Source organism: Mytilus californianus, unplaced genomic scaffold (assembly GCF_021869535.1).
Source record: "Mytilus californianus isolate M0D057914Y unplaced genomic scaffold, xbMytCali1.0.p SCAF_1, whole genome shotgun sequence".
Classification (NCBI taxonomy): Eukaryota; Metazoa; Mollusca; class Bivalvia; order Mytilida; family Mytilidae; genus Mytilus; species Mytilus californianus.
The window spans coordinates 2,467,521-2,485,961 of record NW_026262581.1 but is presented as its reverse complement, the minus strand read 5'-3'; the positions used below and the strand labels follow the sequence as shown (position 1 = coordinate 2,485,961).

At 34.3% G+C, this 18,441-nt stretch overlaps 1 long non-coding RNA gene across 1 annotated transcript; it reads right to left on the bottom strand.

Annotated features, from left to right (window-relative positions):
- Positions 1–4,704: 4,704 nt before the first annotated feature.
- On the bottom strand, positions 4,705–6,496 carry LOC127734391 (uncharacterized). Its single transcript, XR_007997550.1, has 2 exons — positions 6,439–6,496; positions 4,705–4,803 (listed from the first exon to the last, which is right to left on the bottom strand). It is a non-coding gene; the product is annotated as an uncharacterized LOC127734391 (long non-coding RNA).
- Positions 6,497–18,441: the final 11,945 nt, after the last annotated feature.

Below are 18,441 nucleotides of genomic sequence, written 5' to 3'. Positions count from 1 at the left end.
CCTACTGTTTATAGTAATTGAGAAACGGACCTAATCACATAACTTTAACCTTGATCAGTGATCCATGAAATGAGGTCAAGGTCAGGTGAACCCTGTCTGATGGACATGTAGACATTGCAAGGAACCCATATACCAAATATGGTTATCCTATTACTCATAACAAGTGAGAAATCCACATGACAAAAAAACTCAATTTTTTTTCAAGCATCGCTGAACCATGAAAATGAGGTCAAAGACAATGGACATATGACAGACAGAAACTTTGTAACATAAGGTATCTGCATACAAGATATGAAGCATCCAGGTCTTCTACCTTCTGAAATATTAAGCTTTATACAAATAGTTTACATAGCATCGCTGTAGCCGCTGGATAGAAATACCTATGTCTCACATACTGCGTCTTTTGTGGCAGGTGAGACAAAAATGATTCTTGAAACAAATAACTGATCATCACACTTTATAATTTTTTCCGTCAAGCCCTTTTCTGGATTTACCTTCATCAGGAATGCTCAAACCAAAACATTTGAAAGTCACAAATGTATAAATATATATGACCAATAAAATACTCCACGGGCACAGCTTGATACGACCGCAGAATTCAAACCCTGAACAGTTGGGGCAAGTATGGACACTACATTCAAGCTTGATACAGCTCTGAATTTGGATTGTAATTAAATATTTGACACATTATAGGTTTCTTACACAGAATAAATGTGGTCAGAGAACTTAAAAATTTGAAATTGGACTTTTACCTTTTTTGGTCCAATATCCAAAATTTAAATACACGGTTTGATTCAGCATATCATAGAACCACAAGAATTCAATTTTTGATGAAATCAAATAAAATTTAATTTTGGACCCTTTGGACCTCAATGTCGACAAATTTGATAACAGGGTCCTGAAAATCCAAAATCTAAATACAAGGTTAGATTCAGCATATCAAAGAACACCATATATTCAATTTTTGGACCCTGATTTGGACAGATTCAGCATATCAAAGTACACCAAGAATTTAATCAATTTATTTATTAATGAACAATATGAGCTAAGTTTTTAAAGGGGTTTGCTTCATAAATAAAATATATATATATATAGCATTCTGAAAAGTAATTTATACAGAATAACAAACAAACCTATGACGAAGTTCTTCAAAAAAAAAATTTACAAAAAAAATGAAAAAAACAATTTCCAAAATATCATTCCCCATTAATACAGTCCTACAGTTATCACCAAGAAATCGCATCAAAATGATGATAGATTTAAAATCAGCTTATCAGCCAGACCACTTAGAAAACTCAAAATTTTCAAATAAATTTGTCACTTCAATTTTAAGTGTGTTATTTGATGAATACCACACGTTTTGTTTTCTTGATAATAGGTGGTAATTTCTGCATGAATGAATCAATAGTAAATACACAAAACTTATCCATATTCATAAATGTGAATATTTAGTTAAATACAAATGTAAATATGTAATACAAATTGTGTGTGTAGTTTTTATAGGAAGAATTTTTTTTTTTTTTAAATAATAATAATTATAATACATGTAATAATAATTATTTATCTAAAGAGGGTTACACAGTTAGCTGTAAAACTAATCTTTCCTGAGGCCCTCATGAAATACATTGAAATATAACAAACAAAGAATTACAAAATAATCAATCCAATACACACATTAGCTAATGTGTTGGGAATTAATACATCACAAACTTTCCTTTATTCATTTTAATATTTAATTTCCATGATTAGTTATAATCTTCTGCCCCTTTTCGGCCCCTAATTCCTAAACGATTTGGGCCATGACTCCCAAAATCAATCTCAACCTTCCTTTTGAGGAATGGAACCTTGTGGTAAAATTTCATAGAGATCCATACACTTATACACAAGTTATTGTCCTGAAACAAGAAAAATACTTGTTTTTGGCCCCTTTATAGCCCCTAATTACTAAACAGCTATGACAATAACCCTCAAAATCAATCCTCACTTCATTTTGTGGTATGGAACGTTGTGCTAAAATTTCATAAACTCTGTATACTTATACTCAAGTTATTGTCTGCGAACCAGAAAAATGCTTGTTTTTGGCCCCTTTTTAGCCCTTAATTACTAAACAGCTACGACAATAACCCCCAAAATCAATCCCAACCTTCCTATTGTGGTATGAAACCAAGTGCTAAAATTTCATAGAGATCCATACACTTATACTCAAGTTATTGTCTGTGAACCAAAATGTCTTCAGACGACAAGAAAAATGCTTGTTTTTGGCCCCTTTTTGGCCCTTAATTACTAAACCTCTACAACAATAACCCAAAAAAATCAATTCAAACCTTCCTATTGTGGTATGGAACCTTGTGCTAAAATTTCATAGAGATCCATACATCGCCATAGCATAATATGAACACAAAAACTTTGCGGCCGTATAAAAAGGACCTAAAAAGAATAGCCAAATTTATACAAGGTCAACTTTGTCTGGAGAAGTTTAAATGGTAGTTTCTTTGTAAACAAATTATCAACAGGGAATTTTAGAAAAATATGTTATAAATTATATCGGTACCAAAGCACTGACTATACACAGCTGATGAATATGTATTATAATAAATGCCACTCTCCATTTCTTCATTTTACCATTAGCTTGTAAATTTCCTTGTGCAAGATTCAGCTGGGATTACTGGTAAACAGTTTCAACCTTGAAGACTGATTGAGGATCAAAATTATTGACTGGAAAAGACAAGATCATGCTGTGAGACCTTTAAAAAAAGACAAATAATAAACGGCTCTTGTGGTATGACATTAAAATTACTTAACTGAAGACTTAACAGCTGGTATTGATCACATTACATAATATTGTTGTTTCTTTCCTGGAAATCCATTAGAAACTATTTCAATAATACATAAAAAGGATACCAGAAATAGTAAAAAATTTGGACAGCACACACCACCCACCAGAACACAAATAAGCCAAATATAGTTGACCTATTACTTATTGTATATGAGAAGAGGACCAAACAACGAAAACGTAACATTGACCAATGAACCATGAAAACTAAGCAAAGGTAAGATGATACAAGCCAAACAGACATGTAGACCTGACAATCATTCCATACACCAAATAAAGTTTACCTATTGCATATAGTATTTGAAAAACAGACCAAAACACAAAAACTTTACATTGACCAATGAACTATGAAAATGAGGTCAAGGTCAGATGAAACCTGCTAGAATGTCGTGGATGGATACCCCATATCCTTTGTTTTTCTATTATGTACACCTTACAATCATTCCATACACCACATACATTTCACCTACTGAGAAAGACCTAAACATGCAACTTAAACCTTGATCACTGATCCATGAAATGAGGTCGAGATCAGGTGAACCCTGTCTGATAGACATGTAGACCTTGCAAGAAACCCATATACCAAATATAGTTATCCTATTACTCATAAGTGAGAAATTCACATGACAAAAATACTAACATTTTTTTCAACATTCACTGAACCATAAAAATGAGGTCAAGGGCAATGGACATATGATAGATGGCATCTTCTTAACAAAAGGCATCTGTATACAAGATATGAAGCATCCAGGTGTTCTACCCTCTAATATATTAAGCTTTATACAAATATTTGACAATGCAAGCTGTCGCTGGATAGTAATCTCTCTGCTCGCTTACTGTGACTTTCGTAGATTGATAAGAAACCCATAAAATTTAGCTAACTGGAATATAAAATAGAAGTTTGCCACCTACACAGTGTATAAAGTGATACTGTAAAGTTTCAAGCCATTCCTATGTAAGCTGAAGTAGATTTTAAGTTGACATACTTACCTTCCCCTAGTTTTGCCCATTTGTGTTTGAGATTTTTCTGCCCAGCAGTTTCACAAACTTATTTAACATATTCTGACACTCACAAAATGTGACAGAACAGTAACTTATATCTAGAACTGTAATACAGTCTTCCATCAATATTGAGTTTTTTCCTAGTGCTTCTTTCACATTTCCAATATGTTCATCAACAGTTGTCTCATCTATAAACAAGAATGTGTCCATAGTACACAGATGCCCCACTCGCACTATCATTTTGTATGTTCAGTGGACCGTGAAATTGGGGTCAAAACTCTAATTTGGCATTAAAATCAGAAAGATCATATCATAGGGAACATGTGTACTAAGTTTCAAGTTGATTGGACTTCAACTTCATCATAAACTACCTTGACCAAAAACTTTAACCTGAAGCAACCAAAAACTTTAACCTGAAGAGGGACAGGTGGACGAATGGACGGATGAACGGACGAACGAACGCACAGACCGAAAAACATAGTGCCCTAGGTAGGGCATAAAAACTCATCCATCTTCTACAACATCAAATTGCTTAGTGGTCATGTGAATTAAAGTTTGCTTGTTAAGTGAGAAAGGTCACAAGTATAATCCCCAGATGGGTACAAACAATGGCTTTAAACTGGTATTTGCCACTTCACTGCTCATCAAAATAAGGAGATATGGTATGATTTCCAATGAGACAACATACTATCCACTGGAGTCCAAATAATGTGGATGTAAGCAATTTTAGGCACTGCAAGGCCTTCAATAATGACAAAAACCCTTTCCATATAGTCAGCCATAACAGGCCCTGACATGACAAAATGTGAAACAATTCAAATGAGAAGCCTAACCACATGAACTTTCCTTTTTGTTATAACACAATGTGATATATTATAAAGATTTATTTTTTGATTTCTTTGACTGTTCCATAGCAATTGCATATGAATAGACCATCGTATTCACTACAACTCCTTGTACAGTATAGTCTGAAATATAAACAAATCATTTATTATTTTTATTTTTAAATTTAAATAAGGAAAAAAAGATGTTTTTTTATGTAGTAATAAATAAGCAATATTATATAATAATCATAAGAGAACTTTTTTCAGTCTTTGATGCATGATTTTTTTTATTAGTTGTTATTCGCTTTGAACTAGCAGTCAGTAATTTCAAGTACTCTAAGATCTGTACTTAGTGTCTTTTTGTTATGGGGATGTATAAGTACTCTGCCACTTCCACTCTGTGTTTTTGTAACTTGTTTTTGTGCTTTGTATCAATCTGATGAGTTAAGCCCTTTTCAACAGATTTTTATAGTTTGTTCATATGTTGTACTGTTACACCCCTGTCCCAGGTTAGGGGGAGGGTTGGGCTCCCGCTAACATGTTTAACCCCGCCACATTCTGTATGTGCCTGTTCCAAGTCAGGAGCCTGTAATTCAGTGGTTGTCGTTTGTTGCTGTATATCATATTTGTTTTTCGTTCATTATTTTGTACATAAATCAGGCCTTTAGTTTTTTTGTTTTTTTGTTTTACATTTGTCATTTCTGGGCTTTTTATAGCTGACTATGCAGTATGGGTTTTACTCATTGTTGAAGGCCGTACCATGACCTATAGCTGTTAATTTCTGTGTCATTTGGTCACTTGTGTAGAGTTGTCTCATTGGCATTAATACCACATCTTCTTATTTTTATATTTCAATACACAAAGGTATAAAAACTTATGAGGATCCTCATGAAGATTAACTGCCAATCTATACATCTTGTTCAATAGCAAACAAAACAATTTTTAGTGTGAAAAGGGAAATAGTATTCAATTAGAAAATCAAAAAGAATTTATGCATTTAAGGAAAAAGTGCAAAAAGTACCAAAATTGCCTCACAATTAGAATTTTCCAACAATATTTAGATATGAGCAATAATCTTACTCAAAGAGATATTTATCCACAAGATGTCTTATACAAAGAAATTGATGTGTACCAACTATAAAGTTTTCTGAATATTCATACTGTAAAATATCAGCTGCCAGTCACTTTATGAAGTTTTTTGACAAGTGAGATCAGCAAATGAAACCAAAGGTTGCATATTGTGTTTAGCAGTTGATATTAAACAATATCAAAGAGAATGCATGTATTTGTCGTGCTATGCATACACCCAAATATGAAGTAATTCTGTTCAGTAGTTCATTAAACATATTGAAAAATTCAAAGTATTGGCGAACAGGGAGTAGGCATCTGACAGATTCAAAAAGTGTGAATACAATACAACTCGTCATTTTCAATCCGCTGATCATATATAAAGTCATTCTGAAAACCAAAACTTTAACATGATAGCGAACCACAAAATCTGAGTAAAAAAAAAATATTTGGTTAAGTGTTTTTAAAAAAAGTTAACATCATAATGAAAATGTGCACTATTTTCAAGTTTTTGTGACCACAACTGCATGGTCAACTACTAGTAACTTAAACCATAATTTAACCAGATAATGGATGGACAGACAAAAGGACAGATGGATGGACACACACAGTCCAGAAAACACAAAGCTCCCTTGCCCCCTACTATTGTAGTTGGGGCATAAAGATTTCTTTGGAAGGTTTTCAAAAATAAGGAAATATATATATACTTACCATTTAATTTGTTAAGAAGTTCATCAATAGGAATACATAATACTTCTATAAACTCTGAAACAGAATGAAAACAAATGTATTATCATCAACAAATTTAAAGGAAAAAACATGAATGAACATACAATTTACAATGAGACTTTCTCAGATTTTCTATTTTTATGCCCCCGTCGCAGCTGAGGCGACATTAAGCATTACCCTTGTCTGTCTGTACCTCTGTCCGTACGTATGTACATCCCGAAATTGGTTTATGTTTAAGTCTCTTTATAACGTTATATGCAAGCTGGGGCATCATCTGTGTCCACATTCTCTATTTATTTGGTTATGCAATCAGGTATTTTTTGCACTCTTTTTAAAAAAAATTTAAGACTATCTTAAAGAATATTTTTTGATTGATGTCAAATTTTTAAAGGTTTGCTTAAAAAGGGGAGATAACTCATTGACTTATCATTAGTTGTTCCCCATAACCTGGCCTAATCACAAACTTTAAAACATAAACTATGCGAAAAAATTGCCGTGCCAAATTATCTCTATTGAAACAAGTGTGCCAATGCTTACACAACTGCATACCAAATATCATTAGCTTACAATTTTTTGTTCCCCTTAAACTGACCTAATCACCAACTTTATCATGAAAGCTATGCAATTGGTTCTGCTTAAACTGATCTAATAACAAACTTTAACAAACTGTCAATGCAACTACCACTGACTGATAATTATCCCAATTATAGTCATCACACAGTTCTGATCATTTTTATTAACTCACCTGATTCTTCTGTTTTCCACAAACAAATATGAAAAATAAGAATTCCAAAAAATAATACATGTATACGAATATGCGATAAGCTATAAATATGTTAGAAATTTTGTTCAAAACATAATATAGAGCTTGACAGTAAAAATTATTAATGTGCACAAATATTAAGTATTTTCTATTCATAATATGTACTCTTTATTTTTTATTCAAAAAGTGACATGAAGGGGTCTATGATCACAAGCTTTAAACTTAGTAGGTTATGTTAGAACATTACTAATATAATTATAATTTGTATCTTGCTTAGTTGGATCAAGATGCGCAATTCATTTCAGGTAGGCGGTAGTGGTAGCCTTTTCCTCAATTCCTCTGCCCATATCGTAAACTTGAATATGTATAATGGCCAGTATCATGCTGGTTATTAACTCTGTTAGATTTAATATAAGACTAGACAAACTGATGCCCCCGCACTCAACTCTGAAGTAACTGTATTATAACAAAGTCAATGTAGGACTTCCTTTGTGATATTATTGTGTCTGGGAGACACAAATGATGCCCCCGCAAATGCAAAGTGTTATTTCAAAATACACAAAGTTGAGCATGGGAGCACATAGGTCTATGGTTCACTGTAGGAGGAGTTATCTGGAAACGCTATGCACCTCTTATGCAAGTAAATACTCAACTAGAGTCTCTCAAGAGCCTGTGTCGCTCACCTGTATTAACTGATGCTTTGGAAATCATGTAAAATAAGGTTAAAATCATAATTAATAGTATTAGATATTAGATATTATAATGATATCTAAGATAATAACAAATAAAATGCTCCGCAGGGCGCAGCTTGATACGACCGCAGAGGTCGAACCCTGAACAGTTGGGGCAAGTATGGACACAACATTCAAGCTTGATACAGCTTTGCATTTGGATTGTGATTAAATATCTGACACAGCATAGGTTTCTGACACAGAATGAATGTGGTCTAAGAACTTAAAAATATTAAATTGGACATTCACCTATTATGGTCCAATATCCAAAATCTAAATACATGGTTAGATTCAGCATATCAATGAACCCCAAGAATTCAATTTTTGATGAAATCAAACAAAGTTTAACTTTGGACCCTTTTGACCTCAATGTGGACAAAGTTGATAACGAGGCCCAAAAATCAAAAATCTAAATACATGGTTAGATTCAGCATATCAAAGAACCCCTATATATTCAATTTTTGTTGAAATCAAACAAAGTTTAATTTTGGACCCCGATTTGGACCAACTTGAAAACTGGGCCCATAATCAAAAATCTAACTACATGTTTAGATTCAGCATATCAAAGAACCCTAAGAATTCAATTTTTGTTAAAATCAAACTAAGTTTAATTTTGGACCCTTTGGACCTTAATGTAGACCAATTTGAAAATGGAACCAAAAATTAAGATTCTAAATACACGGTTAGATTTGGCATATCAAAGAACCCCAATAATTCAATTTTTGATGAAATCAAACAAAGTTTAATTTTGGACCCTTTGGACCTCAATGTGGACCAATTTAAAAACAGGGCCCCAAATCCTAAAACTAAATACACGGTTAGATTCAGCATATTAAAGAACCCCAAGAATTCAAGAATAAAACCCCATTGAAATTGGTCAAGAATTAAGCAATTTATACGAAGTATCTTCTTTTGCACAATACTGTGCAATTAAATATTTCTTGCTATTGCGCAATACTGTACAATTGACAATTTCTTGCTATTGCGCAATATTGTGCTATTGGATATTTCTTGCTATTGCGCAATACTGTGCAATTGAAGATTTCTTGCTATTGCGCAATACTGTGCAATTGAAGATTTCTTGCTATTGTGCAATACTGTGCAATTGAAAATTTCTTGCTATTGCACAATACTTATTATATAATAATTTACACATCCTGTTTGGTGTGTATCTCCTACCATATCATTATTATTTGCTTTTAAATATAAATCAGAAATAACCAACTTACAATGGAAAATTTAAAAAGAAAAAAAAAAGGAAAAAAGAAAAAAAAGGAAAAAAATAAAAATCCCCCCCCCCCAATTTTTTGAACCCCCTTATGATTCATCACCCCAAACTCAATCCCAGCCTTCCTTTTGTGGTATGGTACCTAGCAGTACAATTTCAGAGAGATCCATACACTTGAACACAAGTTATTGTCTGGAAACTAGAAAAAAGTGTTTTTTGGCCCCTTTTTGGCCCCTAATTCCTAAACGTTTAGGGCAATTACCCCCAAACTCAAACCCAGCTTTCCCTTTGTGATATGGAACCTTGTAGTACAATTTCAGAAAGATCCATACACTTACACACAAGTTATTGTCATGAAACTAGAAAAATGCTTGTTTTTTGCCCCTTTTTTGGCCCCTAATTCCTAAAATTTTGAGGCAATTACCCCCAAAATCAATCCCAGCATTCCTTTTGTGATATGGAACCTTGTGGTACAATGTCAGAGAGATCCATACACTAACACACAAGTTATGTCTGGAAGTTACAAAAATGCTTATTTTTGGCCCCTAATTCCTTTACTGTTGGTACCATAACCCCCAAAATCAATCCCAACCTTCCTTTTGTGGTATTGAACCTTGTGGTAAAATTTGATAGAGATCCATTCACTTAAACTAAAGTTAGAGTGCGAAAACCAATGTGTCTTCGGACGACGCAGGACGACGCAGGACGACGCCGGACGACGACGCCAACGTCATACCAATATAAAACCACAAAAATTTTTTTGCGGTAGTATAAAAACTGCAAAATTTTTGTAGAATTACTAACTCAGGGGCAGCAACCCAACAACGGGTTGTCAGATTCGTCTGAAAATTTCAGGGCAGATAATCTAATTCTGATGAACATTTTTGCCACCAGTCAGATTTGCTCTAAATGCTTTAGTTTCAGAGATATTAACCAAAAACTGCATTTTACCCCTATGTTCAATTTTTAACCAAGTCGGCCATGATGGTTGGAAGGCGGGGTCATCGGACAAATTTTTTAAACTATATACCCTAATAATGATTATTGCCAAGTATGGTTAAATTTGTCTCAGTAGTTTCAGAGAAGAAGATTATTGTAAAAGATTACAAAAATTTACAATAAAATGCTCTGCAGGGCGCAGCTTGATATGACCGCAGAGGTCGAACCCTGAACAGTTGGGGCAAGTATGGACACAACATTCAAGCTTGATACAGCTTTGCATTTGGATTGTGATTACATATTTGACACAGCATAGGTTTCTGACATAGAATGAATGTGGTCTAAGAACTTAAAAATTTTAAATTGGACATTCACCTTTTATGGTCCAATATCCAAAATCTAAATACATGGTTAGATTCAGCATATCAAAGAACCCCAAGAATTCAATTTTTTATGAAATCAAACAAAGTTTAATTTTGGACCCTTTGGACCTCAATGTGGAAAAAGTTGATAATGGGGCCCAAAAATCAAAAATCTAAATACATGGTTAGATTCAGCATATCAAAGAACCCCATATATTCAATTTTTGTTGAAATCAAACAAAGTTTTATTTTGGACCCCGATTTGGACCAACTTGAAAACTGGGCCCATAATCAAAAATCTAAATACATGTTTAGATTCAGCATATCAAAGAACCCTAAGAATTTAATTTTTGTTAAAATCAAACTAAGTTTAATTTTGGACCCTTTGGACCTTAATGTAGACCAATTTGAAAACGGAACCAAAAATTAAGAATCTAAATACACGGTTAGATTCGGCATATCAAAGAACCCCAATAATTCAATTTTTGATGAAATCAAACAAAGTTTAATTTTGGACCCTTTGGACCTCAATGTGGACCAATTTAAAAACGGGGCCCAAAATCCAAAAACTAAATACACGGTTAGATTCAGCATATTAAAGAACCCCAAGAATTCAAGAATAAAACCCCATTGAAATTGGTCAAGAAATAAGCAATTTATACGAAGTATCTTCTTTCGCACAATACTGTGCAATTAAATATTTCTTGCTGTTGCGCAATACTGTACAATTGAATATTTCTTGCTATTGCACAATATTGTGCTATTGGATATTTCTTGCTATTGCGCAATAATGTGCAATTGAAGATTTCTTGCTATTGCGCAATACTGTGCAATTGAAGATTTCTTGCTATTGTGCAATACTGTGCAATTGAAAATTTCTTGTTATTGCACAATACTTATTATATAATAATTTACACATCCTGTTTGGTGTGCATCTCCTACCATATCATTATTATTTGCTTTTAAATATAAATCAGAAATAACCAACTTAAAATGGAAAATTTTAAAAGAAAAAAAAAAGGAAAAAAAAAAAATCCCCCCCCCAAATTTTTTGAACCCCCTTATGATTCATCACCCCCAAACTCAATCCCAGACTTCCCTTTGTGGTATGGTACCTTGCAGTACAATTTCAGAGAGATCCATACACTTGAACACAAGTTATTGTCTGGAAACTAGAAAAATGTGTTTTTTGGCCCCTTTTTGGTCCCAAATTCCTAAACGTTAAGGGCAATTACCCCCAAACTCAAACCCAGCTTTCCCTTTGTGATATGGAACCTTGCAGTACAATTTCAGAAAGATCCATACACTTACACACAAGTTATTGTCCTGAAACTAGAAAAATGCTTGTTTTTTGCCCCTTTTTGGCCCCTAAATCCTAAAATATTGAGGCAATTACCCCCATCATCAATTCCAGCTTTCCCTTTGTGGTATGGTACCTTGCAGTACAATTTCAGAGAGATCCATACATTTGAACACAAGTTATTGTCTGGAAACTAGAAAAATGCTTATTTTTGGCCCCTTTTTGGCCCCCAATTCCTAAACGTTTCCGCAATTACACCCAAACTCATTTCCAGCTTTCCCTTTGTGATATGGAACCTTGTAGTACAATTTCAGAAAGATCCATACACTTCCACACAAGTTATTGTCATGAAACTAGAAAAATGCTTGTTTTTTTGCCCCTTTTTTTGCCCCTAATTCCTAAAATTTTGAGGCAATTAAAGAACCTTAGTGAGCGCACTCACATACCCCACATCCCCACATTGTCATTGGAGAAATAAAATAAGTGTAAGAAAAAAAAATTGTATCAGAAAAAAAAATTGAATCATAATTTCCTGTCAATATGCACATCTACATAGTATGTCCTTATAATCTACAGTTTCATGAAATACTGTTGTGTGGTTTGAGAGGAGTTGTGATGACAAAAGGTTGCAGTAGTATATTGGGCAAATAAGTTCAAAGGGGCGTAACTCCTGGAAAAAAAATTGAATCGTAATTTCCTGTCAATATGCACATCTACGTAGTATGTCCTTATTATCTGAAAAGGTTTCATGAAATTCTGTTGTGTGGTTTGAGAGGAATTGCGATGACAAAAGGTTGCAGTAGTATATTGGGCAAATAAGTTCAAAGGGGCGTAACTCCTGGAAAAAAAATTGAATCATAATTTCCTGTCGATATGCACATCTACGTAGTATGTCCTTATTATCTGAAAAGGTTTCATGAAATTCTGTTGTGTGGTTTGAGAGGAGTTGCGATGACAAAAGGTTGCAGTAGTATATTGGGCAAATAAGTTCAAAGGGGTGTAACTCCTGGAAAAAAAATTGAATCGTAATATCCTGTCGATATGCACATCTACGTAGTATGTCCTTATTATCTGAAAAGGTTTCATGAAATTCTGTTTAGTGGTTTGAGAGGAGTTGCGATGACAAACTGTTGCAGAAGTACATTAAAGTAAATAAGTTCAAAGGGGCGTAACTCCTAGAAAAAGAATTGAATCGTAATTTCCTGTCGATATGCACATCTACGTAGTATGTCCTTATTATCTGAAAAGGTTTCATGAAATTCTGTTGTGTGGTTTGAGAGGAGTTGCGATGACAAAAGGTTGCAGCAGTATATTGGGCAAATAAGTTCAAAGGGGTGTAACTCCTGGAAAAAAAATTGAATCGTAATATCCTGTCGATATGCACATCTTCGTAGTATGTCCTTATTATCTGAAAAGGTTTCATGAAATTCTGTTGTGTGGTTTGAGAGGAGTTGCGATGACAAACTGTTGCAGTAGTACATTAAAGTAAATAAGTTTAAAGGGGCGTAACTCCTAGAAAAAGAATTGAATCGTAATTTCCTGTCAATATGCACATCTACGTAGTATGTCCTTATTATCTGAAAAGGTTTCATGAAATTCTGTTGTGTGGTTTGAGAGGAGTTGCGATGACAAAAGGTTGCAGCAGTATATTGGGCAAATAAGTTCAAAGGGGTGTAACTCCTGGAAAAAAAAATTGAATCGTAATTTCCTGTCGATATGCACAACTACATAGTATGTCCTTATTATCTAATAAAATGCTCCGCAGGGCGCAGCTTGATAAGACCGCAGAGGTCGAACCCTGAACAGTTGGGGCAAGTATGGACACAACATTCAAGCTTAATACAGCTCTGAATTTGGATTGTGATTAAATATTTGACACAGCATAGGTTTCTGACACAGAATAAATGTGGTCTAAGAACTTAAAAATTTTAAATTGGACATTCACCTATTATGGTCCAATATCCAAAATCTAAATACATGGTTAGATTCAGCATATCAAAGAACCCCAAGAATTCAATTTTTGATGAAATCAAACAAAGTTTAATTTTGGACCCTTTTGACCTCAATGTGGACAAAGTTGATAACGGGGCCCAAAAATCAAAAATCTAAATACATGGTTAGATTCGGCATATCAAAGAACCCCATATATTCAATTTTTGTTGAAATCAAACAAAGTTTAATTTTGGACCCCGATTTGGACCAACTTGAAAACTGGGCCCGTAATCAAAAATCTAAATACATGTTTAGATTCAGCATATCAAAGAACCCTAAGAATTTAATTTTTGTTAAAATCAAACTTAGTTTAATTTTGGACCCTTTGGACCTTAATGTAGACCAATTTGAAAACGGAACCAAAAATTAAGAATCTAAATACACGGTTAGATTCGGAATATCAAAGAACCCCAATAATTCAATTTTTGATGAAATCAAACAAAGTTTAATTTTGGACCCTTTGGACCTCAATGTGGACCAATTTAAAAGCGGGGCCCAAAATCCAAAAACTTAATACACGGTTAGATTCAGCATATTAAAGAACCCCAAGAATTCAAGATTAAAACCCCATTGAAATTGGTCAAGAAATAAGCAATTTATATGAAGTATCTTCTTTTGCACAATACTGTGCAATTGAATATTTCTTGCTATTGCGCAATACTGCACAATTGACAATTTCTTGCTATTGCGCAATATTGTGCTATTGGATATTTCTTGCTATTGCGCAATACTGTGCAATTGAAGATTTCTTGCTATTGCGCAATACTGTGCAATTGAAGATTTCTTGCTATTGTGCAATACTATGCAATTGAAAATTTCTTGCTATTGCACAATACTTATTATATAATAATTTACACATCCTGTTTGGTGTGTATCTCCTACCATATCATTATAATTTGCTTTTAAATATAAATCAGAAATAACCAACTTAAAATGGAAATTTTTAAAAGAAAAAAAAAAGGAAAAAAAAAAAAAAATCCCCCCCCCCCTTATGATTCATCACCCCCAAACTCAATCCCAGCCTTCCCTTTGTGGTATGGTACCTTGCAGTACAATTTCAGAGAGATCCATACACTTGAACACGAGTTATTGTCTGGAAACTAGAAAAATGCTTATTTTTGGCCCCTTTTTGGCCCCTTATTCCTAAACGTTTCGGGCAATTACCCCCAAACTTAATTCCAGCTTTCCCTTTGTGATATGGAACCTTGTAGTACAATTTCAGAAAGATCCATACACTTACACACAAGTTATTGTCATGAAACTAGAAAAATGCTTGTTTTTTGCCCCTTTTTTGGCCCCTAATTCCTAATATTTTGAGGCAATTACCCCCAAAATCAATCCCAGCATTCCCTTTGTGATATGGAACCTTGTGGTACAATGTCAGAGAGATCCATACACTAACACACAAGTTATGTCTGGAAGTTACAAAAATGCTTATTTTTGGCCCCTTTTTGGCCCCTAATTCCTTAACTGATGGTACCATAACCCCCAAAATCAATCCCAACCTTCCTTTTGTGGTATTGAACCTTATGGTAAAATTTCATAAAGATCCATTCACTTAAACTAAAGTTAGAGTGCGAAAACCAATGTGTCTTCGGACAACGCTGGACGACGATGACGACGCCAACGTCATACCAATATACGACCGCAAAAATTTTTGCGGTCGTATAAAAAGGTTTCGTGAAATTCTGTTGTGTGGTTTGAGAGGAGTTGCGATGACAAGAAACAGGACTGACGGACGGACAGACAGACAGACGGACGGACAGACGGACAGACAGACGGACGGGTCAAAAACATTATACCCTCCGCAACTCGTTGCGTGGAGTATAATTACCTCCAAAATCAATCCCAGCATTCCTTTTGTGATATGGAACCTTGTGGTACAATGTCAGAAAGGTCCATACACTAACACACAAGTTATGTCTAGAAGTTACAAAAATGCTTATTTTTGGCCCCTTTTTGGCCCCTAATTCCCTTACTCTTGGCACCATAACCCCCAAAATCAATCCCAACCTTCCTTTTGTGGTATTGAACCTTGTGGTAAAATTTGATAGAGATCCATTCACTTAAACTAAAGTTAGAGTGCGAAAACCAATGTGTCTTCGGACGACGCCAGACAACGACGACGACGACGCCAACGTCATACCAATATACGACCACAAAAATTTTTTTTGCGGTCGCATAAAAAATTGTTAAAATTGACTATTAAGGGCAATAACTCCTAAAGGGGTAGACTGACAATTTTGGTCATGACAACTTATTTGTGGATCTTACTTTGCTGAACATTATTGCTGTTTACAGTTTACCTCTATCTATAATAATATTCAAGATAATAACCAATAAAATGCTTCGCTGGGCGCAGCTTGATACGACCGCAGAGGTCGAACCCTGAACAGTTGGGGCAAGTATGGACACAACATTCAAGCTTGATACAGCTCTGAATTTGGATTGTGATTAAATATTTGACACAGCATAGGTTTCTGACACAGAAAGAATGTGGTCTAAGAACTTCAATTTTTTTAATTTACCTATTATGGTCCAATGTCCAAAATCAAAATACATGGTTAGATTCAGCATATCAAAGAACCCCATATATTCAATTTTTGTTGAAATCAAACAAAGTTTAATTTTGGACCCCAACTTGGACAAACTTGAAAACTGGTCCCATAATCAAAAATCTAAACACATGTTTAGATTCAGCATATCAAAGTACCCAAAGAATTCAATTTTTGTTAAAATCAAACTAAGTTTAATTTTGGACCCTTTGGACCTTAATGTAGACAAATTTAAAAAACGGGACCCTAAATTAAAAATCTAAAAACACAGTTAGATTTGGCATATCAAAGAACCCCAATAATTCAATTTTTGATGAAATCAAACAAAGTTTAATTTTGGACCCTTTTGACCTCAATATGAACCAATTTGATAGCGGGCCCACAAATAAAAAATCTGAATACATGGTAAGATTCAGCATATCAAAGAACCCCATATATTCAATTTTTGTTGAAATCAAACGAAGTTTAATTTTGGACCCCAATTTGGACCAACTTGAAAACTGGGCCAAAAATCTAAAATCTAAATACATGTTTAGATTCAGCATATCAAAGAACCCCATATATTCAATTTTTGTTGAAATCAAACAAAGTTTAATTTTGGACCCTTTGGACCTCAATGTGGACCAATTTAAAAACGGGGCCCAAAATCCAAAAACTTAATACACGGTTAGATTCAGCATATTAAAGAACCCCAAGAATTCAAGAATAAAACCCCATTGAAATTGATCAAGAAATAAGCAATTTATACGAAGTATCTTCTTTTGCACAATACTGTGCAATTGAATATTTCTTGCTATTGCGCAATACTGTACAATTGACAATTTCTTGCTATTGCGCAATATTGTGCTATTGGATATTTCTTGCTATTGCGCAATACTGTTAAATTGAAGATTTCTTGCTATTGCGCAATACTGTGCAATTGAAGATTTCTTGCTATTGTGCAATACTGTGCAATTGAAAATTTCTTGCTATTGCACAATACTTATTATATAATAATTTACACATCCTGTTTGGTGTGTATCTCCTACCATATCATTATTATTTGCTTTTAAATATAAATCAGAAATAACCAACTTAAAATGGAAAATTTTAAAAGAAAAAAAAAAGGAAAAAAAGAAAAAAAAAAAAAAAAAAAATCCCCCCCCCAATTTTTTGAACCCCCTTATGATTCATCACCCCCAAACTCAATCCCAGCCTTCCCTTTGTGGTATGGTACCTTGCAGTACAATTTCAGAGAGATCCATACACTTGAACACAAGTTATTGTCTGGAAACTAGAAAAATGCTTATTTTTGGCCCCTTTTTGGCCCCCAATTCCTAAACGTTTCGGGCAATTACCCCCAAACTCAATTCCAGCTTTCCCTTTGTGATATGGAACCTTGTAGTACAATTTCAGAAATATCCAAACACTTACACACAAGTTATTGTCATGAAACTAGAAAAATGCTTGTTTTTTGCCCCTTTTTTGGCCCCTAATTCCTAAAATTTTGAGGCAATTACCCCCAAAATCAATTACAGCCTTCCCTTTGTGATATGGAACCTTGTGGTACATGTCAGAGAGATCCATACACTTACACACAAGTTATTGTCTGAAAGTTACAAAAATGCTTATTTTTGGCCCCTTTTTGGCCCCTAATTCCTTAACTGTTGGTACCATAACCCCCAAAATCAATCCCAACCTTCCTTTTGTGGTATTGAACCTTATGGTGAAATTTCATGGAGATCCATTCACTTAAACTAAAGTTAGAGTGCGAAAACCAATGTGTCTTCGGACGACGCCGGACGACGCCGGACGACGACGACGACGACGACAACGACGACGACGACGACGACGACGACGCCAACGTCATACCAATATACGACCAAAAAATTTTTAATTTTTGCGGTCGTATAAAAACTGCAAAATTTCCTTAAAATTACCAATTCAGGGGCAGCAACCCGACAACAGGTTGTCAGATTTGTCTGAAAATAGATCTTGACCTGATAATCAGTTTTACCCAAGTCAGATTTACTCTAAATGCTTTGGTTTCAGAGATATAAGCCAAGATCTACATTTTACCCGTATGTTCTATTTTTAGCCATGGCGGCCATCTTGGTTGGTTAGCGGGGTCATCGG